Source organism: Biomphalaria glabrata, chromosome 1 (assembly GCF_947242115.1).
Source record: "Biomphalaria glabrata chromosome 1, xgBioGlab47.1, whole genome shotgun sequence".
NCBI lineage: Eukaryota > Metazoa > Mollusca > Gastropoda > Planorbidae > Biomphalaria > Biomphalaria glabrata.
This window is the reverse complement of record NC_074711.1, coordinates 60,555,063-60,580,764: the sequence shown is the minus strand read 5'-3', so window position 1 is coordinate 60,580,764 and position 25,702 is coordinate 60,555,063. Positions and strand designations below refer to the sequence as shown.

Here is a 25,702-nt window from a genome sequence, read left to right as displayed (position 1 = left end):
TTGACTGAACATAAAACTTTTTTTCCACTTTGAATGTTTAAATTAGTTGACTGAACAGAAAACTTTTTTCCACTTTGAATGTTTAAACTAGTTGACTGAACAGAAAACTTTTTTCCACTTTGAATGTTTAAATTAGTTGACTGAACAGAAAACTTTTTTCCACTTTGAATGTTTAAACTAGTTGACTGAACAGAAAACTTTTTTCCATTTTGAATGTTTAAACTAGTTGACTGAACAGAAAACTTTTTTCCACTTTGAATGTTTAAACTAGTTGACTGAACAGAAAACTTTTTTCCACTTTGAATGTTTAAACTAGTTGACTGAACAGAAAACTTTTTTCCATTTTGAATGTTTAAACTAGTTGACTGAACAGAAAACTTTTTTCCATTTTGAATGTTTAAACTAGTTGACTGAACAGAAAACTTTTTTCCACTTTGAATGTTTAAATTAGTTGACTGAACAGAAAACTTTTTTCCATTTTGAATGTTTAAACTAGTTGACTGAACAGAAAACTTTTTTCCACTTTGAATGTTTAAACTAGTTGACTAAACAGAAAACTTTTTTCCATTTTGAATGTTTAAACTAGTTGACTGAACAGAAAACTTTTTTCCACTTTGAATGTTTAAATTAGTTGACTGAACAGAAAACTTTTTTCCACTTTGAATGTTTAAACTAGTTGACTGAACAGAAAACTTTTTTCCATTTTGAATTTTTAAATTAGTTGACTGAACAGAAAACTTTTTTCCACTTTGAAAGTGAAAATATTTAAACAAGAAATATACTTTAAAAAAATAAATCCTACGTTATATTGATATAGTAATAAAATAAAGATTCTGTCTCACATTGGCAGGGGCGGACATAGGCAAATGGGATATTACTGATACTCAGTAAAAATTAAAAAAAAAAAATTATAAATATCTCAAAGTTAAAAAAATATTGGAGAGGTAATATTTCTGAAATTTTAATAAAATGTCCTGACATGCCTGGTCGTGTGGTATGCGCTATGGATTGTCGATCGATGGTCCCGAGTTTGAACTCTGTCCGCCGCCACCTGTCGTCCGTTGGGAAGATTGGGCTACGTCATTTTTTTCACATCTAAGGGAACACACTAAAAACATTTACAACATTTTCTATCGTGACAAGGGTTTCTGTGCGACATTTCAGCTCGAATAGAAAAACTGTCAAAATAAATGGTTTATATTCATTTTTTTTAAACCATGATGAATGTCAGAATTTTAAATTTGAATAATAAAAGGCTGGCTCAAGTGCTACAAGAGTGTACATTTAAACTGGGGTAGTTGAAATAAGCTAAAGCCGGTTAATGGGACATGATAATCATCATTGTATCTCATTTAGAACATGGTATCCATTAAAATGTGAACTTTGACCTTCCTGAGCCAGACCCCTCCCGAACATTCTTTGCATGGCATCGAAAACCATTTTGAAGAGTCCCTAAACCAAGGGAGGGATTTAGAAGAATGATTGGAATAGAGAAGAGAAGGAATATGGGGTAGCTAACACGTACTCTCATAAAGAAAGAAACATAGATTCACCACTACACCCCACACGACTAACACTAAGACTGCTTAATATTGATCCTTATGGAGCTTTGTTGTGATTACAAGGACAAAGACAACATAACAGAAACAAACACACATAAATACAACAGACACATCATAAAAGTTCATTCAGCAACTACACACAGGCAAGGTAGTTCTCCCGAAGTAGCCCCACACACTTTTATTACCCACACAACTTTCCCACTCCCACACGTGAGTGGTTCATTTCTACTGACAGGATACAAGGGGAGTAATATGAGGGCGCGGTAATGTCCCTTGTCCGATAAAGTTGCTATTGTTGAGGTTATATGTAGACTGCTGACATCTCTCGTTATATAGTAGTCTGAACAAAGCTATTTCTAGTACTCGCTATCACCGGGCTACGTGAAGCTATTGTCAGAGCTGGGAAGTCATGAAAACACGCCACAAAAAAATGTTTTACCGTAAAACTCTTTCGTTACTCTACGGTCAACACTTAATTATTCATTGTTGCTAGTTAGACAGCGCTGTAGGATGGTTGTTACATGGTCGGGTCTCAGGAGTATTTTTGGGGTAGACGCTTAAGTTAGAAAAGACGTGTAGAGGCTTTGGTCATAACGAGGATTGCTCACTCTTTGGGTTAGACTCCAGTCACAAAATGTCAGTGTTTGCTGTTTTAAATCACACCCAGACCCGTGAGTCGTTAGCAGTAAGATATTAACTCTAACGATAAAACAAAAAAACCTGCAAATAAACACAATCACAACTAAAATGTGTCAATGGTTTGCATTACCAATTTTTGAAATAATATATTTTGACAAAGATTTTTGATAGAACATTTTTAATGATTTTTAATGATTCAATTTGATACCTTGATATTAATGTTTTCTTTCAAAAGGGCGTTTAACATTTTCAACTATTTCCAATGCAGCAAGGCCAATACACGATTCATAAAGATAAACGATCTAACGCTGTTGAAAGTTATAAGCGATGCCTAAGGTCTAGAATGTTATTGTACCCTTATATAAATCTTATGTTGGAGGTTTATACCAAAACCAAATGGTGATTAGCATTATGAACTGACATATTAATGTTTTATGGACTTCTAGAAGTCTTACCCAAACATCGGCGTGATTTATAGAATATCTGGAAGGTATTACAAACTTGTATGAGTTTTACTTTTTTTCAATTGAAGTTATTACAAAGTTGTAAAAGATTTCATCTTGAAATTGAGGTTTGTTACCTCTTGGTTCCGTAGTCTTTCACATATGATCGGAAAATATCTTATAGCTTTTTTATTAACATTACGAAACCATCAACTCTAAATTATATGCAAATCTATTTATACTTCATAAATACTAACAAATATATATATCTAGATAATATCAACCCATACATCTAGACATGATTAACTCCTACTTCTAGACTTTATCAACTCCTACTTCTAGACTTTATCAACTCCTACTTCTAGACTTTTATCAACTCCTACTTCTAGACTTTTATCAACTCCTACTTCTAGACTTTTATCAACTCCTACTTCTAGACTTTATCAACTCATACTTCTAGACTTGATCAATACTTCTAGACTTGATCAATACTTCTAGACTTTATCAACTTCTAGACATGATCAACTCCTAGACATGATCAACTCCTAGACATGATCAAATCCCAATTCTAGACAGAACCTCACACCTTTTCCTTACAATATTGTATGTCAACCAATTACAGTGAAACGTCGTTTATCCGAACGTCACGACAGTTATCCGGAACGTCAAATATCCAAACTGCGTTTTTAAATGATTTTTTAATTTTTGATTTTGCTTTTAGTTGAACAGTGCGGCATAATCGCGGTATTGCTCTGAATAATGGCAGCCTCTTACCGTCACGCTTTGTTCCCCTGTATATTTTACTTTAATTTGATGTTTACGTACATCGCGAAACTAACGTATTTTTTTTTACATTATTTTTATTTAATATATGTACCGTATATAATATTCCACAATCGGTTATCCGGACGATCGATAATCCGGACAGACGACGTTTCCGATTATTCCGGATAATCGAAGTTCTACTATGCATTTTGTTTAAAGTGCAAGTCTTCATGTTTTCTAATCAAAGTTGTAAACGTAACCAATATCTTCAAACTGAACAACGAAAGCCAAATTTTCGCTGAGTCATTCATTTCTTCTGCTATTCAGGGAATTAATTAAGGATCATAAACACTTTATGCTGCTATTTCTATTTTATGACTTTGGCTTCTCTGTAGGATTAATTAATGTCCACATGTGTTGTATCTACCTGCATACCTAGATTAAGACGTGTGAACTGTCAGTAGAGTTCAACTATGTTATAATAAGTATCATTTTACTGTTAGTTGTGAGTTTTAAATACATTTCTATAAGCAACGCTTATATTAAAACGATCTAAGTGTGAAAAACGTCAAAGACAATTTTTTCACTCTCTCTCACTCTCTCTCTCTCTCTCTCTCTCTCTCTCTCTATATATATATATATATATATATATATATATATATATATATATATATATATATATATATATACATATAAAGCATGAGTAAAAACAAAGTTAATTTCCCCAATAGGACCTTGTTGGCAGGTGATGTAAAGGTCATTTGTTTCTGTTGCCTTCGGTTAATGTGGCCAGCACAACGACTAACCGCCCCTTTCCCCCAACTAATGTCAGGCATCCATTAGAGCTGGGTGGACTCAGAGGCGTCTTAAAAATCCTGAAATTTAAAAATTTTACTCTTTACCAGCCTTCGCTTAGCCTGAGTCATAGACTATATATTACATGGACTGCCAACACTAAGGAAACTAAGCATAAGTTCCATTCACCGAGGCGTCCTTGGTTGCGTGGTAAATTGACTTCCGGTAGAATTTGTTACTATATAAAGAAACTATTCCCGAAGATTTTTACCATCAAATCATAAATGGAAACTTAATTGTCATATACGATGTTACAGAGGTAAGTGTGCACAAATCAATTTGTGACTTAGATCTATGACTATAAAGCTTTGTAACTGATTTTCTTAGCCAATATAGATAATTAGCCAAGCCTGTATTTCGTGTATTCTTGTTTACGACATTATTTGTCTGCTAATTGGTGCTGCCAGTTTGGATTATTTGTTTTTCTTTTTTTTTTCATCACATTTGATAATTATTATCATTATTTTTACAATGTATATTTTAAATGTGATAAGCGATTTACTGAAAGAGTCAATACATTTCTGAGAGTGTCATTGATTAATTTTTTATATAATGGGTGATATAGGCCTAAGTTAAGTCTGTGAATGAGTCAGTCTAAATAAAATAACAACATAGTGAGTCAATAAGCCTACAATCTTACATCTTTACCAACTTTTGTTCAGATCTACAAATATTTTTTTTATTCAATTTGATTTTAATTTCAAGATAATGTGCATTTTTATCTATAGTAATGGAAAATCAACCATAAAAAAAAATCAACGATGTATGTATGACTAACTGAAAAATCTGCATAAAAATTTCGGCCTTCAAGTTTTTAGTGTTTTTTTTTTTTTAACTAACTAGAATCCCAAATAACATCCAATTCTTCTAAAAGCTATAAAAAGATCTGATATTGTTTCGAATATATTCGCCCAATAAAATTTTAGAATCCTTAGGCTCTACTTCACTAGAAAGTGATTGTACACATAAACATGTAGACTTTCACCCAGATGTAGTGACCTATGGCTATAAACTTTATCTACAAATACGAACTTACACACAACACACTACTACACTACTATATATATATATATAATAGAACACTAAACACTATTTATGTAAATGCCCATTTTTAAGTTTGTAAAATAATAATTTGTTTTTATAAAAAATCTGGCTATGCCTATAGTACTCTTAACAAAATTATGACTAAAAATATTATGAACGTCGAGTCTCTAGATTCATCATCTTTGTGTGTCTGATAAACCCAGAGAATGAAGATATAGAATCTATATAGGCCCCCTATTATATAGAATCTAGCTCTAGTTGACTCTAGACTAGATCTAGGATAATTTCAAGTCTAGATGTTCAGCTTCATCTTACCTTGATCATGATGCAGATGATTAATTTTAATCTGACTTCCTGACTTGTTAACTTAAACTTCGTCTTACTTAGCCCTTAGGCGCCTTAGCCTTAGCTTCTTCATATAATCTATATGTGAATCATGAATGGAAGTGCTTGGCTCACAGTGTCACAGATCGTTCTTTAAACTATTTGAAGATCTACTTTATCTTTACTAACGACTCTAATCTATATCTAGTTTATATCTATATTTTATATGATAATAATAGACCTGCCTAGACTCTTATACTTATAATAAAGACAAAGTTATAAGATCTAGAATCTGTATCTAGATCTATTCCCTTTTGTGATTTATACACTGATTATACACTACAGATTTAATGTTTCTGATGAGCAATACTACTATCTACAGCCATGCCCATTAACATAGGCCCTACTCATGTACTAGATCTAGCTCTTTTGATCACAACTCATATCTTGCCTAGATATAAACAACTGTACTAGATTGGACTAGACATTCTAATCGGTTCTATTTTCGTTTTTCATTATTCTCACATATTCTAGTAGGCAATAGGTACCAAATTGTGCTATTTATTCACTGTAGATCTAAATCTTAACTTTTCTCTTAACTACCAAAGAAGTACTCAAAGGATGTTGAATGGTACCCAAAGGGCTCTAATTGCTACCATTATCTTATCTTCTTATCTTATATAATACAGACGTTACTTCAAAAAAGAAGATGATTACGTCCTACGCGTCATGCATTTAGTCATGCATATTAACCAATGACTTAAATTCTGCCAAGTCACTGGTTTTCCTGGCTAGCTCAGGCAACCCATTCCATGCTCTAATAGCACTAGGGAAGAAGGAACATTTGTACAAATTTGTCCTAGCATATGGGACGAGGAATGTGCCTTTATCTTTGTGTCTTTCAGAGTATTTTATTAAATTTTGTTTTTGTATTTGAAGATTATGGTTCAGTGTTTTATGTATTATTGCTACTTTACTTTTGAGCCTTCTGTCCTGAAGGCTTTCTAAATTTAGTGATTTTACTAAAGGTGTTACTCTAGTCAAGTGTGAATATTCGTTTGTTATGAATCGCACTGCTCTATTTTGTGTCTGTTCTAGTTTCTTAATGTTTTCTTGAGTTGAGGGGTCCCAAACAGAGGATGCATATTCTATTATTGGCCTAACCAAGGTTAAATAACATTTTAGTTTTATGTTCTTATTTGATTTATAGAAATTTCTTTTAATAAATCCTAATGCTTTGTTTGATTTTTTTGTAGTTTCATCAATATGTGGATTCCATGACAGTTTTTCATTTATTATAACACCTAGGTATTTTGCGTTTTTAGTCTGTGTTACTGGTTTGCCATGAATAAGATAAGTGGAATTAATTTGTTTTAGTTTTTTTGTTACTCTTAACAACTGACATTTTTCTGGGTGGAAAGACATGCTCCAATTTGATTCCCATTTCTGTAATTCATCTAATTCTCTTTGTAAAATATCTGTGTCTTGTGTTGTTTTTATTGTTCTATATATTATGCAATCGTCTGCAAATAATCTGACTTTTGTTCCTGAAGTAATGCAATTTGGTAAATCATTTATGTAAATTAAAAATAGTAGTGGACCCAAGACTGTTCCTTGAGGTACACCTGAGTTTACTGTTATCGGTGTTGATTTAGAGCCATTTATTATTACAGTTTGTTCTCTCCCTATCAGAAAGTCTTTAATCCACTGATGCAGTGGACCATTAATGCCGAAATATTTTAATTTTTTAAGCAAACTATGATGGTGAACTTTGTCAAAAGCCTTAGAAAAATCTAGTAAGATAGCATTCAATGTGTGGAATCAAGTATTTACCCAGATACTGCCACAATATGCTCTTATTGTTTTCAAAGGAGTTTTCACACAGTGCCAGAAGCTGTATAAATACATTTAACAGTAAGTTTTTAAGTAATTAATCATTTATTTTTAAACGTTATGTAAGTCTATTTTAATTGTAAGAATCCATGTGCTATTTTATTTCAAGCTAACTTATAGGTGAATATTGCAATATTGTTGTTATGTTGTAAATAAAACATATTATATTCCCTCCAGCCTGTGCAGGGTATTTCTAAAGTGATAATTTTCTCATGCAGGCCAATACCACTCTTTTGTTATCTAAGGTGTTTTCCTTCAAATTATACTTTCTTGCATAAGAATTAAATATATTATGCAACAATTCTCAATTAGAAGTACAGATTAACCAGTTATCTTGGTGGAAAAGGATGTCAGATGAGTTGAGAAAATGCTTAAAGAAAGTCTTTACATAATTCTTTGAACTAAGTCACTATAAATATTTTGGAGATTTTTAAAATTTAATTAGAATTTTATTATTGCTCACATTAAAAGCAATTGTTCTTTTCTTTTCCGCAGATGTATATTTCAAGAAGAAATGATGCTTTTTTATTTCTAAGAGTTTATCAATAGGATGAATGCCACAAAACTCACTTGTTATGCCAGAAACTCTTCCTACGAAACTTCCAGTAAGTAAAAAAAAAAGTAAAGTTTCCCTTTCAGACATTGTGATCGATAGGGCAGATGATGTAAAGATCATCTGTTTCTGACCATTCTGTTGCCTACTGTTAACGAGGGTGTCATGTGGCCAGCACAGTGACCAACCGCCATTACTTTCCCCAACTAATGTCAGGTACCCATTAGAGCTGAGTGGACTCAGACTCAAATTAAAAATTCCAGTCTTCACCAGGATTTGAACCCCGGTCCCCGGTTCGGAAGCCAAGCGCTTTACCGCTAAGCCACCAGGCCTCCTTCCAGTAAGTAGGGCAGCTTAAAATTTAATACTTTTATCTTGGTGCAAAAAGAATAAAAGCTGTCTTCAAATTCTCCCTTTAAATTTGCAAAGATATGTTTATAATTTAATGTCAAAAAATTATGTTTCAAACACTCAGTACAATATTCAATGACTCTCTTTATTTGGGTTACCTCAGCATGCTTGTGCAGAAAATTTCCTGAATTTTTTTAAAAATCTGTTCCCTTCACTTTCAAGTGCATTTAATCATTCATTAAATTTTCATAATATTACTGAATATAATGTCAAAGATTAAATATTGTTATTATTATACTATTCCTTTTTTTTGTAATATTTTAGTTTCATAATATGTTCCCATAGCATTTTTTGTGTAAAACCTCTAATATACTTTACTATACTCCTAATATACTTTTTAAGGAACTGTTTTGTTAGATGTTTTCAGAATTGATTTTATCCGTAAAGGACTTGAACATATGGAAGTTTGGTACTATATGAAACTAAGATTGAATTGGTGACTTGTTATGAATTTAATGTATGTTGTTTCTATTCCATCAACAGTACTAGAATTTGTCCAGTGCCTGTGTTGAAGTAGAATGTGCTCCATAATACCTACTAGGAGCTTGCTGATAGCTGGAAGTTCATGAATACTATGTTGTCCTTGATTTGATGATTCTGAAAACTACCATTTCTGAAGACTTGAGCATTATTTCTATAAGAAAGTGAAGATAATATTGTTCTTACTAATATTATTGACTTATTAAAATAGAAAGCACATCATTACCAATATTCACTTGTCAATAAATGTTAGCATTATTCAATTTTTAGTTACATGTTCAAACTATTAAATTTTATTATTTAAATTATAGCAACTTTCTCTTTCAGTCCAGCTTAAGATACATTCCTGTAAAAAGTCTATAATAATAAGTTAATGTCAATGTAGTATTGTTCAGACACAAGTTTAATCATCTATACTTCACAAAAAAAAAGTGTTTGAATGGTTTTCATTTGTTTGTACATCAAATATGTATTAATATAATTATCATTTTTAGATGAAACATTAAATACTGAAGATGACCATTTCAATTTCTGATGTAGGCCTATTCTCATTTCATGAAATAAACAGAATATTATCTGAAATTTCATCCCTTCATGGTAACTGTAACTGGCTTCATAAAAAAATGGAGTGATGACTGGGTTGACTAAACATTTTTGTATAAATAATGCATCAATGAATGTAGCTAATTATACTGTTCTTTTCCTCATCTTGAAATGTGTGGACTGATAATTAGCTGTTGCATGATACTCTAAATGACAAATATCTTCTACTCATTACAATAGCATATTTCCATGCTGTTTGGCTAAGTGGAAGCAGATAAAATTTGTTCCTCTATTAGCTGTAAAATCTCGAAATTCATGAGCAGCTGAGAAAAAAAGAAAAGAAATTCAAACTAGTTTAGACATGTTATAAATATATATATTTGCTAATTAAAAAATGTAAGACTACTTTATGTTACAACAATGGACAGCATCTTTAAAGTTGATTTCAATGCAATCACAAGAAATAATTTTTTCTCTACAATTTCTCTGCTTTAATGATTACATGTACTTAAGGAGATTTTTTACCTATTATTTCACAATTACAAGTAATTTAAAGTGATACATGTATTGATAACACAATGTTATTGGAGAAAGTAAAAAAAAAATCTCACTTGTAGTAGATCCCTTCCAATTTGAAAGTTAGTGACAATCAAATTAGGTTTGTGGAAGTAGTATGCTCCTTAAGTAAAAAAAAAAAAAAAAACGAAAAATGCATTATAAAAAGTTTTCGCTTTAAATAAAATTTCTCTTGGGTGACTTGAGTAGAACGTAATAGAAATATGAACTTCATTTAGCAATATGCTCACACTAAGCAGAAGTGGTTTTTACTAGTGAAAATTGTCTGTCCAAATAAGCTATTGAAACTACTGTTAGCTTCACATGATATGAACTGTAAAGTTTGACAGTTCTTCCTCTAAGACTTTTAGGTACCGGTATTATCTATCAAGAGCAGGGTAAAACAAGGATGGGTTTTGGCCATCAACACTATTCGGAATTGTTTCGTCTGTACTCTCATAGCGCCTTGGAAGATGGAGTAGGCCCTATATATCCACAGTAGATCGGATGGAAGGTTTCTTAAACTGGCTTGACCAAAACGAGGAAACTACATAACCTGATTAGGGAACTGATGTTTGACGACGATGCTGCTCTCACTACCTTTCGCAGTAATTATTACAAAGGCTAGTCAATACTTCGACAGCTGCAGGTCAATAGTTCAGTCTTACAATAACTCTCACCAAGACAGAAAAAAGGGCATAAAAAGTCAACATCATCAAACTCCATTTGAGTGAGGGCTTGAGAGGCTCAAATCTTCTCTTGCAAAAGCCCTGGACAGAAACCCTGCTGTATTGCGTAGTGCATACATGTCACCATACAGATCGAGAATTTTTTGTTCTGACCTGTTGAGACGGAGATCAGCAAGTCTGGGGCAGTCAAACAGAAAATGAGGCACGGGGGCACCAGGATTCGAAATTTGGCCATAGCCGTGAGAAACATGAGGCAACAGGACAGTGGCCTGTCCTGCACTGTGTTATAATAACTTGCCATAAAACATCACAGAATGTACTTTTTCTATTTTATCAACGACAGCATCTAAATGCCAAACATACTTTTCTTACATTTTTCAACTCGGAGAAAACTTTACATCTAGACTTATTACTTTTACTTTAGGCCTACACATAATATAGGACTTTTTTACAACTTATAAACGAAAGGTCATTTTAGCCTATTATAGTAAGAGCATATAGATCTAAATTTACCGGGTTATCCTTCTGAATAAGTCTTACTATTTGGTTTATATATATATATATAGGCTATGCTCTCACAAGAACCTCAATTCAATAAATGTCGTAAACAAGAAAATACACGAAATACAGGCTTGGCTAATTAGTCTATATTGGCTAAGAAAATCAGCTATAAAGCTTTACAGTTATAGATCTAAGTCAGAAATTGATTTGTGCACACTTACCTCTGTAACATCTTCTTTAACAATTCAGTTTCCATTCATGATTTGCTGTAAAAGTGGTGGTAAAAATCTTCGAGAATGGTTTCTTTATACGTAAAAAAAAAATCTACCGGAAGTCAATTTACCACGCAACCAAGGACGCCTCCGTGAACGGGACTTGTTTATTGAAAAATATAGGCTTAGTGCGTAGAGTTGGCAGTCCATGTAATATATAGTCTATGGCCTGAGTTGAGGTGAAATACACACGTGAAGCTTTTGTTTTTACAACACCTCTATTCAAGTCAGAACCTCATGAAAGTCGGATGCGCGGAACATGAATGTATATCTCAAAAACGGTTCTAACGATGTTTCTAGAAATTTAACATTTAATGTAAAGCGCTAAGAAATAAATTACTAGCTCATTAGCCACACGAGAAAAACCCTAGTTTGACCGTTATAACTTTTCATAGTAAAACATAAATAAATGTACATTTGGCTTGAGAACCAGACCTAGATTTAGAACAAACATGTAAGGCATTATTGATTCAAGAATTTAATAAATTAATGTTAATGAAAATTTTGCTTTAAGTTTATTAGTTGTATATTAAATTTAAAGTTGTTTTTAGTTTATTGATAGATCATCCAAGCTTTGCTTATATCTTTAGGTGATTTTACCAACAGTAAGGTCTAGATTCTAGATCTAAAAAAAACACAAGACCTCGCTGTATTGCTCTTCGTGTCGGCCTACTAGAGCTACCAATAAATAATTGGTTTCTAATAAAAATGCCTGCTTGTTGCTGGTTTGAACTAAAAACAAATTAAATTATTATTTTAAATATTTGATTTTATTTTAAAGAAATGTACTTTTAAAATGTTTTTAATAATTTTCTTGTTTATTCTTTATTTTCTACTTTTTAGTACGTTTTAAAAAAATGATTGTAGTTTTTTTTTTTTTTTGAAAAAAGATATCGATTATTTGTACAATCATTTAGAACCACTGATCTATATGTGTCACTACATTTGTGTAGAAGGGGAAATCATGTGGGTTCAATCTGTTATACGATTACAAAGTTTTCTTTATATTTGATACACATACAGTATTTGATATAATTTGTACCTAAACATCTAATTATTTATTTGACTCGAGCTTTTATCAATTCAATGTTTTTAAGCATGCCTTGTGCGCTATGGTTCAAATTAATATCGTGGACCAGTTTGGGGGGGATGGGGGGGGGGGGAGTTTATGCGAGAAGCTTTTCGTGCTTTCTTTTCAAAAATTAAAAGATGCTCAAGTCTTAATCTGAACTCGAGCCTCTAGGTAGTCTAGGATAATGGCCGACTGGTTAGCCACTGAGCTTTCCAAGTAGTTATAAAAATAGAAGGTTTTATAGTCTATAGTTAGTTTGAAAATTTTAGCGAACGAGACAGAATTCTTTACGCAAGTAGCACTTCGTTGTTTGTTGAGTGTGTGTATGTGTGTATTGGCTAAAAGCGCTCGAAGTAATAGAAACATTAAAATAATAGAAGCATTAAGGTTTACTATGTACTCTTTATAAAAACTAAATTAAATTATTACGACTAATTGATTTTTTGATTGAAGTGTTTGTTGTCATCGATCTTAAGAGTGTGTACAAAATTTGAAGATCAGTAGACGTGGTCAAAAAATCGTTTGCTAAAATCCAAGCATACCAGAAAGATCTAGAGAATGGTTATACCAGAGTCGTAACAACAACAACTGTTTTTACCTTAATGTGCCCGATTTTCTAGAAGCTTTGATTTCAGTAATTTTTAAAGAAACAAATTTGATCTCTGAATTTTTTGCAGAACAAAACAAGGTTACAAAAGACAGTTTGTGTGGAAACACAAACTCAAAATCGGCCCCCGAAGTAAAATGTTTTACATATTTCGGATAATCCTTCAGAGTTGAAGATAGTTTACTTCCTAGTCCAAACCTCCCGCATGGGAGCAGGCAGGGTTTGAACCTTCGATCGTCGATAAATCCAAACGACAGTCCAGCGCGCAAACCGCACGACCAGTGGTCCACCCAGGTAGGCTTCAATATTTTCAGAAAGAACATCCGAATGAAATTATATCAAAGACAAATGAGAGATAAGAATGGAGAAAGAAGGTTAACAGATCTTGTGTAGTGCCTCAACCGTCCCGCAGATCAAAGGATACGTGAGAGTGAATGTAAAGTTAGATGTGAACGTGGCCTAACTAGTTTGTGGTCTATAGGGCAGATGATGTAAAGTTCATCTGTCGTTGTGGCCCACGGTTAACGAGGGTGTCATGTAGCCAGCACAACGACCAACCGCCTTTGCTTTTCCCCAACTAATGTCAGGTACCCATTAGAGCTGGGTAGACTCAGAAGTTGAAAATCCCAGTCTTCACCAGGATTCGAACCCGGGACCCTCGGTTCGAACTAAATAAGTTAATTTCTTTGAAACGGCTCAATCTCATTTTCGAATTCTCAAAAAAAAAAAAAAAAAAATTCCGCTATATAGAAAAATGTTCACAAAAATGATGTTTATAAGATTACTATTTGTCTTAAATTAGGTGTAACATATAATGCATACTAATTAGCTTTTTCTTATAAAAAACTGCTTGCATAATTGATTTTTAAAAATTAGAATTTTCGCTTTCAGGAAAAAAAAAGTAGCCGTTGCATCAGAACTTTGAATGGTCTAAAATATTGTGAAGTCGGATTTTCAATATCTCTTCTAGTTTACGAGATCTAAACGGGACGGACGGAAAGACGGACATACGGACAGACATTTCGCACAAAACTAATAGCGTCTTTTCCCCTTTCGGGGGCCGCTAAAAATTGAGATGATAATGAGCGCAACATTCTTTTACATTCATTTACACAGACAGACACACATAGTTGTATAGGATATATTGAATTTCTGTTTTACACCATTGTTTACTTTAACAAGATAGTTGCCAATGTGTTTTTGTGTGATTTTATAGGAGGGTACGAAAAAGAGAGAGAGAGAGAGAAAGAGAGATAGAGAGAGAGAGAGAGAGAGAAGGAGAGAGAGAGAGAGAGAGAGAGAAGAAGAGGAAGGAATGGAATGTGTGAAGGAATATAAAGTTACTAAGAGATTAACGAATAAAAACACATATAATTGTTCGCTAATAAAGATTTATAAAACTAAAGCAAGGAAAACAAAATAATACACCCATAAAAAAACTTGTAAAGAAAACATACTGCCATACTGGCGTCAAACACAGCATCGTGTTTCTGCCAGGCACAGCAAGGCGTAGTCACACACAACAACACGTAGATACACAACAACAACACGTAACATACACACAACAACACGTAACATACACAAAAAACACACACAAAGTTATACTTAGCCACACATAGCAGTGCGTATTAATATAAACAGTCATACGTAGCCACACACAACAACATGCATCGAGACAGCTACGTGTAGCCACACACATAAACACGTATCACACATAATAACACGTAGCCACAAAACACATATCCACAACAACATGTATTCACACACAACATCACATATCCAAGCATAGATTTACCTATCCACGTATAGCAACATAGACTTACAAAGCAACATAGACTTACACAGCCACATAGACTTACACAGCCACATAGACTTACACAGCCACATACACTTACACAGCCACATAAAGCCACACATAGAAATACGTAGCCACGTATAACAACAAGTAGCCACACATAGAAACGCGTAGTTTTAGTTAGTCAAAATAATTAGCGAAACACCATAAGAGTCGGACTTTCAACATGGTACTAATCAAAACGTCTTCTTGACTGTAAATTCCTTAGTTACAGAAATCAGCGTCATGCCTACTGTTGTGAACTCCTGACATGACTTTGACATGGACGTCTTTCAACAAGTCAAAGAAACGCCAGGGATTAATTAAGAACAGAAATATAGATGTAATAAAAGTAATCAGAATAAACTGTACCTGTAAACTACGCCAGCAAATGTTAAACTATTAAATATACAAGACACTATGAAAACTGCCTTCTACAGTACTTCTACAATTAGTCTCAAAACTCAGGTCTCTGACAAAAGTAACAGTCTTTCAATGGTCGTAACTAATAGACCAATGAATTCACAACAAATAAACCTAGAATTCGTTATATGTTACAACCAAGAATCTATCAAGTGCTATTTACAATACTATATATACAAATACAATGATCACACATACACAAGAGTTAATGTATTAGCGATTTAGACTAGACCAGTGATGTCAAAAGTACGGCCCGCGGACCAGAAGCAGCCCGCGACATGGTTCCATCCGGCCCGCCGAAATGTCGGCACAAAAAATAGAAAATCCTCCCCCCCCCCCCTTTTAAAAAAAGTTGAAAATGTATCTTTTTCTTCATTAGGGCCGACACTTTTTCTCTGATGAATTGGGACCATGACCTTAAACGAGTATACGTTAATGATTTTATGAAATGGAACTCTTAAGAATCTACCAGGAAAAGTGAATGGATCTTTTTTGTGGAACATGATAATAAGCCAACATATTTCTTTCGTAAATAAAGTCTGACTGTTTCCAAAACAACAACAAATACAACGGCATTTGAGCCGCAAATAAAAGATTAGTTAAACTAGGCCAAGAGATTGAAGGGTCGATGGGAATATTTACCAAAACGAGACAAGAAAATAAGTTGGTGGTAAAGGTAGCTACAATGTTGCATTCAAAAGTACAGAAATGAAGCAATTTTAGACGCGTAAAAAAATGATAGACTTTCACTATCCCATTAATTAATGTAAGTACTAGATACAATAGTTTCAAATAGTTTCAGGTGAATTTTGATTTCTTTTTTTGTACCTTTTTGCTGATGTTGCCCGCTACACACGTGTCAAAAGTTAAAATTGTCCGCGGGTCGAATTACGTTGAGCATCACTGGACAAGACAGTCACTAGAAGGTCACTAAAAAGTTCCTGTTCTGCTCAAAAGTTGTATAAGAAATCATCTTTAGTGGACTTGGTCATTATTTCTTATTTCTTGTATGTATCCATGCTACTGTTGGAGATGTTCTCCACTCAAGTAAACTCGAACAGCCCTGCATCTTCTGTTAGTTCGCGAGTCAAGGAATAAATCAACAACTAAAGTGACCAGATACATTGCAGTAGTCAAATGTAGCAACTTGTATCTTTACATAGCAACAAGAAGTCACACATAGACTCGTGTTGCTACAAAATATCAACATTACTCTAATCATACTCAACGAATTTTAAAAAAAAATTAGTACCCGATGACCATATGAGACAGTAACTATCAATGGTCACCAAAAGTCGGTAACACTCCATGTCACATGGTTTCTTTTGGACCAGCCTCTAGCATCGTACAACTCTGAGTTCCGACGGCTACAGAAAAACGGGACAGCAGCGAAGATAGCGTGCGGAAAGTGATTTTGTCCCCAGGAGTGTAGGCGTCCCAAATTTGATCAATGTAGGGTGACATGGGAACAAACAAGGCGATTCATCTCAAGTGGACAGTACAGCTACCCCTGAGATGTTTTCTATGATTGTGTTAGATGTTGATGGATGTATGGAGAATGATGTTTTCATAGAGAGCTATGTACATCAAAATATGTTATAGAAAGCTGTGTCAATGGAAATGTTATAGAGAGGTGTGTCTATGGAAATGTTATAGAAAGCTGTGTCAATGGAAATGTTATAGAGAGCTGTGTCAATGGAAATGTTATAGAAAGCTGTGTCAATGGAAATGTTATAGAGAGCTGTGTCAATGGAAATGTTATAGAGAGGTGTGTCAATGGAAATGTTATAGAAAGCTGTGTCAATGGAAATGTTATAGAGAGGTGTGTCAATGGAAATGTTATAGAGAGCTGTGTCAATGGAAATGTTATAGAGAGCTGTGTCAATGGAAATGTTATAGAGAGGTGTGTCAATGGAAATGTTATAGAAAGCTGTGTCAATGGAAATGTTATAGAGAGGTGTGTCAATGGGAATGTTATAGAGAGCTGTGTCAATGGAAATGTTATAGAGAGCTGTGTCAATGGAAATGTTATAGAGAGCTGTGTCAATGGAAATGTTATAGAGAGCTGTGTCAATGGAAATGTTATAGAGAGCTGTGTCAATGGGAATGTTATAGAGAGCTGTGTCAATGGAAATGTTATAGAGAGCTGTGTCAATGGGAATGTTATGAAGAGCTGTGTTAATGGGAATGTTATAGAGAGGTGTGTCAGTTGGAATGTTATAGAGAGCTGTGTTAATGGGAATGTTATAGAGAGGTGTGTCAGTTGGAATGTTATAGAGAGCTGTGTCAATGGAAATGTTATAGAGAGCTGTGTCAATGGAAATGTTATAGAGAGCTGTGTCAATGGGAATGTTATAGAGAGCTGTGTCAGTTGGAATGTTATAGAGAGCTCTGTCAATAGGAATGTTATAGAGAGCTGTGTCAATGGAAATGTCAGAGAGCTGTGTCAATGGGAATGTTATAGAGAGCTGTGTCAGTGGCAATGTTTTAGAGAGCTGTGTCAATGGAAATGTCAGAGAGCTGTGTCAATGGGAATGTTATAGAGAGCTATGTCATTGGAAATGTCAGAGAGCTGTGTCAATGGAAATGTCAGAGAGCTGTGTCAATGGAAATGTCAGAGAGCTGTGTCAATGGAAATGTCAGAGAGCTGTGTCAATGGAAATGTCAGAGAGCTGTGTCAATTGAAATGTCAGAGAGCTGTGTCAATGGAAATGTCAGAGAGCTGTGTCAATGGAAATGTCAGAGAGGTGTGTCAATGGGAATGTCAGAGAGGTGTGTCAATGGGAATGTTATAGAAAATTGTGTCAATGAGAATGTTTTAGAGAGCTGTGTCAATGGGAATGTTATAGAGAGCTGTGTCAATGGGAATGTTATAGAGAGCTGTGTCAATGGGAATGTTATATAGAGATGTGTCTATGGGAATGTTATAGAGAACTGTGTCAATGGGAATGTTATAGAGAGCTGTGTCAATGGGAATGTCAGAGAGCTGTTTCAGTTGGAATGTTATAGAGAGGTGTGTCAGTGGGAATGTTATAAAGAGCTGTGTCAATGGGAATGTTATAGAGAGGTGTGTCAGTGGGAATGTTATAGAGAGCTGTGTCAATGGGAATGTTATAGGGATCTAAGTCAAAGGTTTTTAGTTTCATGTTAAGTCTACTTTTTAGAATCTATTATTGAAATTAAGTTCTATTGTGTATGGTACTAGCGTTTATTCAATGTTTTCACGAGTTCTACTAGAGAATTCAAAATAAATTAATTCTTGAAGAAGAATGCGTTAGTTTTTTTATCGAAACAAATATGTCTAGCAAGCAATGAAAAATTGTCTTTACAAATACCACAAGCATTCATATCCACACATTGAATACACGTTACAAAAACCACAAGCATTCATATCTACACATTGAATACACGTTACAAATACCACAAGCATTCATATCTACACATTGAATACACGTTACAAATACCACAAGCATTCATATCTACACATTGAATACACGTTACAAATACCACAAGCATTCATATCTACACATTGAATACACGTTACAAATAACACAAGCATTCATATCTACACATTGAATACACGTTACAAAAACCACAAGCATTCATATCTACACATTGAATACACGTTACAAATACCACAAGCATTCATATCCACACATTGAATACACGTTACAAATACCACAAGCATTCATATCCACACATTGAATACACGTTACAAATACCACAAGCATTCATATCCACACATTGAATACACGTTACAAATACCACAAGCATTCATATCCACACATTGAATACACGTTACAAATACCACAAGCATTCATATCCACACATTGAATACACGTTACAAATTCCACAAGCATTCATATCTACACATTGAATACACGTTACAAATACCACAAGCATTCATATCCACACATTGAATACACGTTACAAATACCACAAGCATTCATATCTACACATTGAATACACGTTACAAATACCACAAGCATTCATATCTACACATTGAATAAACGTTACAAATACCACAAGCATTCATATCCACACATTGAATACACGTTACAAATACCACAAGCATTCATATCTACACATTGAATACACGTTACAAATACCACAAGCATTCATATCCACACATTGAATACACGTTACAAATACCACAAGCATTCATATCTACACATTGAATACACCTTACAAATACCACAAGCATTCAAATCTACACATTGAATACACGTTACAAATACCACAAGCATTCATATCTATACATTGAATACACGTTACAAATACCACAAGCATTCATATCTACACATTGAATACACGTTACAAATACCACAAGCATTCATATCTACACATTGAATACACGTTACAAATACCACAAGCATGGAGAATGATGTTTTCATAGAGAGCTATGTACATCAAAATATGTTATAGAAAGCTATGTCAATGGGAATGTTATAGAAAGCTGTGTCAATGGAAATGTTATAGAAAGCTGTGTCAATGGGAATGTTATAGAGAGCTGTGTCAATGGGAATGTTATAGAGAGCTGTGTCAATGGGAATGTTATAGAGAGCTGTGTCAGTGGGAATGTTTTAGAGAGCTGTGTCAATGGAAATGTCAGAGAGCTGTGTCAATGGGAATGTTATAGAGAGCTATGTCATTGGAAATGTCAGAGAGCTGTGTCAATGGAAATGTCAGAGAGCTGTGTCAATGGAAATGTCAGAGAGCTGTGTCAATGGAAATGTCAGAGAGCTGTGTCAATGGAAATGTCAGAGAGCTGTGTCAATTGAAATGTCAGAGAGCTGTGTCAATGGAAATGTCAGAGAGCTGTGTCAATGGAAATGTCAGAGAGGTGTGTCAATGGGAATGTCAGAGAGGTGTGTCAATGGGAATGTTATAGAAAATTGTGTCAATGAGAATGTTTTAGAGAGCTGTGTCAATGGGAATGTTATAGAGAGCTGTGTCAATGGGAATGTTATAGAGAGCTGTGTCAATGGGAATGTTATATAGAGATGTGTCTATGGGAATGTTATAGAGAACTGTGTCAATGGGAATGTTATAGAGAGCTGTGTCAATGGGAATGTCAGAGAGCTGTGTCAGTTGGAATGTTATAGAGAGGTGTGTCAGTGGGAATGTTATAAAGAGCTGTGTCAATGGGAATGTTATAGAGAGGTGTGTCAGTGGGAATGTTATAGAGAGCTGTGTCAATGGGAATGTTATAGGGATCTAAGTCAAAGGTTTTTAGTTTCATGTTAAGTCTACTTTTTAGAATCTATTATTGAAATTAAGTTCTATTGTGTATGGTACTAGCGTTTATTCAATGTTTTCACGAGTTCTACTAGAGAATTCAAAATAAATTAATTCTTGAAGAAGAATGCGTTAGTTTTTTTATCGAAACAAATATGTCTAGCAAGCAATGAAACATTGTCTTTACAAATACCACAAGCATTCATATCCACACATTGAATACACCTTACAAATACCACAAGCATTCATATCTACACATTGAATACACGTTACAAATACCACAAGCATTCATATCTACACATTGAATACACGTTACAAATACCACAAGCATTCATATCTACACATTGAATACACGTTACAAATACCACAAGCATTCATATCTACACATTGAATACACGTTACAAATACCACAAGCATTCATATCCACACATTGAATACACGTTACAAATACCACAAGCATTCATATCCACACATTGAATACACGTTACAAATACCACAAGCATTCATATCCACACATTGAATACACGTTACAAATACCACAAGCATTCATATCCACACATTGAATACACGTTACAAATTCCACAAGCATTCATATCTACACATTGAATACACGTTACAAATACCACAAGCATTCATATCCACACATTGAATACACGTTACAAATACCACAAGCATTCATATCTACACATTGAATACACGTTACAAATACCACAAGCATTCATATCTACACATTGAATAAACGTTACAAATACCACAAGCATTCATATCCACACATTAAATACACGTTACAAATACCACAAGCATTCATATCTACACATTGAATACACGTTACAAATACCACAAGCATTCATATCTACACATTGAATACACGTTACAAATACCACAAGCATTCATATCTACACATTGAATACACGTTACAAATACCACAAGCATTCATATCTACACATTGAATACACGTTACAAAAACCACAAGCATTCATATCTACACATTGAATACACGTTACAAATACCACAAGCATTCATATCTACACATTGAATACACCTTACAAATACCACAAGCATTCATATCTACACATTGAATACACGTTACAAATACCACAAGCATTCATATCTATACATTGAATACACGTTACAAATACCACAAGCATTCATATCTACACATTAAATACACGTTACAAATACCACAAGCATTCATATCTACACATTGAATACACGTTACAAATACCACAAGCATGGAGAATGATGTTTTCATAGAGAGCTATGTACATCAAAATATGTTATAGAAAGCTATGTCAATGGGAATGTTATAGAAAGCTGTGTCAATGGAAATGTTATAGAAAGCTGTGTCAATGGGAATGTTATAGAGAGCTGTGTCAATGGGAATATATAGAGAGCTGTGTCAATGGGAATGTTATAGAGAGCTGTGTCAGTGGGAATGTTTTAGAGAGCTGTGTCAATGGAAATGTCAGAGAGCTGTGTCAATGGGAATGTTATAGAGAGCTATGTCATTGGAAATGTCAGAGAGCTGTGTCAATGGAAATGTCAGAGAGCTGTGTCAATGGAAATGTCAGAGAGCTGTGTCAATGGAAATGTCAGAGAGCTGTGTCAATGAGAATGTTATAGAGAGCTGTGTCAATGGGAATGTTATAGAGAGCTGTGTCAATGGAAATGTTTTAGAGAGCTGTGTCAATGGAAATGTTATAGAGAGCTGTGTCAATGGAAATGTTATAGAGAGCTGTGTCAATGGAAATGTTATAAAGAGCTGTGTCAATGGGAATGTTATAGAGAGCTGTGTCAATGGAAATGTTATAGAGAGCTGTGTCAATGGAAATGTTATAGAGAGCTGTGTCAATGGAAATGTTATAGAGAGCTGTGTCAATGGAAATGTTATAGAGAGCTGTGTCAATGGAAATGTTATAGAGAGCTGTGTCAATGGAAATGTTATAGAGAGCTGTGTCAATGGAAATGTTATAGAGAGCTGTGTCAATGGAAATGTTATAGAGAGCTGTGTCAATGGGAATGTTATAGAGAGCTGTATCAATAAAAATGTTATAGAGAGCTGTGTCAATGGGAATGTTATAAAGAGCTGTGTTAATGGGAATGTTATAGAGAGGTGTGTCAGTTGGAATGTTATAGAGAGCTGTGTCAATGGGAATGTTATAGAGAGGTGTGTTAATGGGAATGTTATAGAGAGGTGTGTCAGTTGGAATGTTATAGAGAGCTGTGTCAATGGGAATGTTATAGAGAGGTGTGTCAGTTAGAATGTTAAAGAGAGCTGTGTCAATGGAAATGTTATAGAGAGATGTGTCAATGGAAATGTTATAGAGAGCTGTGTCAATGGGAATGTTATAGAGAGCTGTGTCAGTTGGAATGTTATAGAGAGCTGTGTCAATGGAAATGTCAGAGAGCTGTGTCAATGGGAATGTTATAGAGAGCTATGTCATTGGAAATGTCAGAGAGCTGTCTCAATGGAAATGTCAGAGAGCTGTGTCAATGGAAATGTCAGAGAGCTGTGTCAATGGAAATGTCAGAGAGCTGTGTCAATGGAAATGTCAGAGAGCTGTGTCAATGGAAATGTCAGAGAGCTGTGTCAATGGAAATGTCAGAGAGCTGTGTCAATGGAAATGTCAGAGAGCTGTGTCAATGGAAATGTCAGAGAGGTGTGTCAATGGGAATGTCAGAGAGGTGTGTCAATGGGAATGTTATAGAAAATTGTGTCAATGGGAATGTTATAGAGAGCTGTGTCAATGGGAATGTTATAAAGAGCTGTGTCAATGGGAATGTTATAGAGAGCTGTGTCAATGGGAATGTTATAGAGAGCTGTGTCAATGGGAATGTTATAGAGAGATGTGTCAATGGAAATGTTATAGAGAGCTGTGTCAATGGGAATGTTATAGAGAGGTGTGTCAATGGGAATGTTATATAGAGATGTGTCAATGGGAATGTTATAGAGAGGTGTGTCACTTAGAATGTTATATAGAGATGTGTCAATGGAAATGATATAGAAAGCTGTGTCAATGGGAATGTTATAGAGAGCTGTGTCAATGGGAATGTTATAGAGAGCTGTGTCAATGGGAATGTTATAGAGAGCTGTGTCAAAGAGAATGTTATAGAGAGCTGCGTCAATGGGAATGTTATAGAGAGCTGTGTCAATGGAAATGTTTTAGAGAGCTGTGTCAATGGAAATGTTATAGAGAGCTGTGTCAATGGAAATGTTATAGAGAGCTGTGTCAATGGAAATGTTATAGAGAGCTGTGTCAATGGAAATGTTATAGAGAGCTGTGTCAATGGGAATGTTATAGAGAGCTGTGTCAATGGAAATGTTATAGAGAGCTGTGTCAATGGAAATGTTATAGAGAGCTGTGTCAATGGAAATGTTATAGAGAGCTGTGTCAATGGAAATGTTATAGAGAGCTGTGTCAATGGAAATGTTATAGAGAGCTGTGTCAATGGAAATGTTATAGAGAGCTGTGTCAATGGAAATGTTATAGAGAGCTGTGTCAATGGAAATGTTATAGAGAGCTGTGTCAATGGGAATGTTATAGAGAGCTGTGTCTATGGAAATGTTATAGAGAGCTGTGTCAATGGGAATGTTATAAAGAGCTGTGTTAATGGGAATGTTATAGAGAGGTGTGTCAGTTGGAATGTTATAGAGAGCTGTGTCAATGGGAATGTTATAGAGAGGTGTGTCAGTTAGAATGTTAAAGAGAGCTGTGTCAATGGAAATGTTATAGAGAGATGTGTCAATGGAAATGTTATAGAGAGCTGTGTCAATGGGAATGTTATAGAGAGCTGTGTCAGTTGGAATGTTATAGAGAGCTGTGTCAATGGAAATGTCAGAGAGCTGTGTCAATGGGAATGTTATAGAGAGCTATGTCATTGGAAATGTCAGAGAGCTGTGTCAATGGAAATGTCAGAGAGCTGTGTCAATGGAAATGTCAGAGAGCTGTGTCAATGGAAATGTCAGAGAGCTGTGTCAATGGAAATGTCAGAGAGCTGTGTCAATGGAAATGTCAGAGAGCTGTGTCAATGGAAATGTCAGAGAGCTGTGTCAATGGAAATGTCAGAGAGCTGTGTCAATGGAAATGTCAGAGAGGTGTGTCAATGGGAATGTCAGAGAGGTGTGTCAATGGGAATGTTATAGAAAATTGTGTCAATGGGAATGTTATAGAGAGCTGTGTCAATGGGAATGTTATAGAGAGCTGTGTCAATGGGAATGTTATAGAGAGCTGTGTCAATGGGAATGTTATAGAGAGCTGTGTCAATGGGAATGTTATAGAGAGATGTGTCCATGGAAATGTTATAGAGAGCTGTGTCAATGAGAATGTTATAGAGAGGTGTGTCAATGGGAATGTTATATAGAGATGTGTCAATGGGAATGTTATAGAGAGGTGTGTCAGTGGGAATGTTATATAGAGATGTGTCAATGGAAATGTTATAGAAAGCTGTGTCAATGGGAATGTTATAGAGAGCTGTGTCAATGGGAATGTTATAGAGAGCTGTGTCAATGGGAATGTTATAGAGAGCTGTGTCAATGAGAATGTTATAGAGAGCTGTGTCAATGGGAATGTTATAGAGAGCTGTGTCAATGGGAATGTTATAGAGAGCTGTGTCAATGGAAATGTTATAGAGAGCTGTGTCAATGGAAATGTTATAGAGAGCTGTGTCAATGGAAATGTTATAGAGAGCTGTGTCAATGGAAATGTTATAGAGAGCTGTGTCAATGGGAATGTTATAGAGAGCTGTGTCAATGGAAATGTTATAGAGAGCTGTGTCAATGGAAATGTTATAGAGAGGTGTGTCAGTTAGAATGTTAAAGAGAGCTGTGTCAATGGAAATGTTATAGAGAGCTGTGTCAATGGGAATGTTATAGAGAGGTGTGTTAATGGGAATGTTATAGAGAGGTGTGTCAGTTGGAATGTTATAGAGAGCTGTGTCAATGGGAATGTTATAGAGAGGTGTGTCAGTTAGAATGTTAAAGAGAGCTGTGTCAATGGAA

At 34.7% G+C, this 25,702-nt stretch overlaps 1 protein-coding gene and 2 long non-coding RNA genes across 4 annotated transcripts in view; 1 reads left to right on the top strand and 2 right to left on the bottom strand.

Annotated features, from left to right (window-relative positions):
- LOC106069445 (neuronal acetylcholine receptor subunit alpha-10-like) overlaps positions 1 to 25,702 on the bottom strand; it is a 211,818-nt gene that overhangs the window by 27,084 nt on the left and 159,032 nt on the right. The window lies entirely within an intron of this gene.
- On the top strand, positions 7,083 to 9,551 carry LOC129921964 (uncharacterized). Its single transcript, XR_008773883.1, has 3 exons — positions 7,083 to 7,546; positions 8,021 to 8,130; positions 8,973 to 9,551. It is a non-coding gene; the product is annotated as an uncharacterized LOC129921964 (long non-coding RNA).
- On the bottom strand, positions 9,691 to 11,690 carry LOC129921965 (uncharacterized). The gene is made up of 3 exons (XR_008773888.1): positions 11,479 to 11,690; positions 10,124 to 10,191; positions 9,691 to 9,835 (listed from the first exon to the last, which is right to left on the bottom strand). It is a non-coding gene; the product is annotated as an uncharacterized LOC129921965 (long non-coding RNA).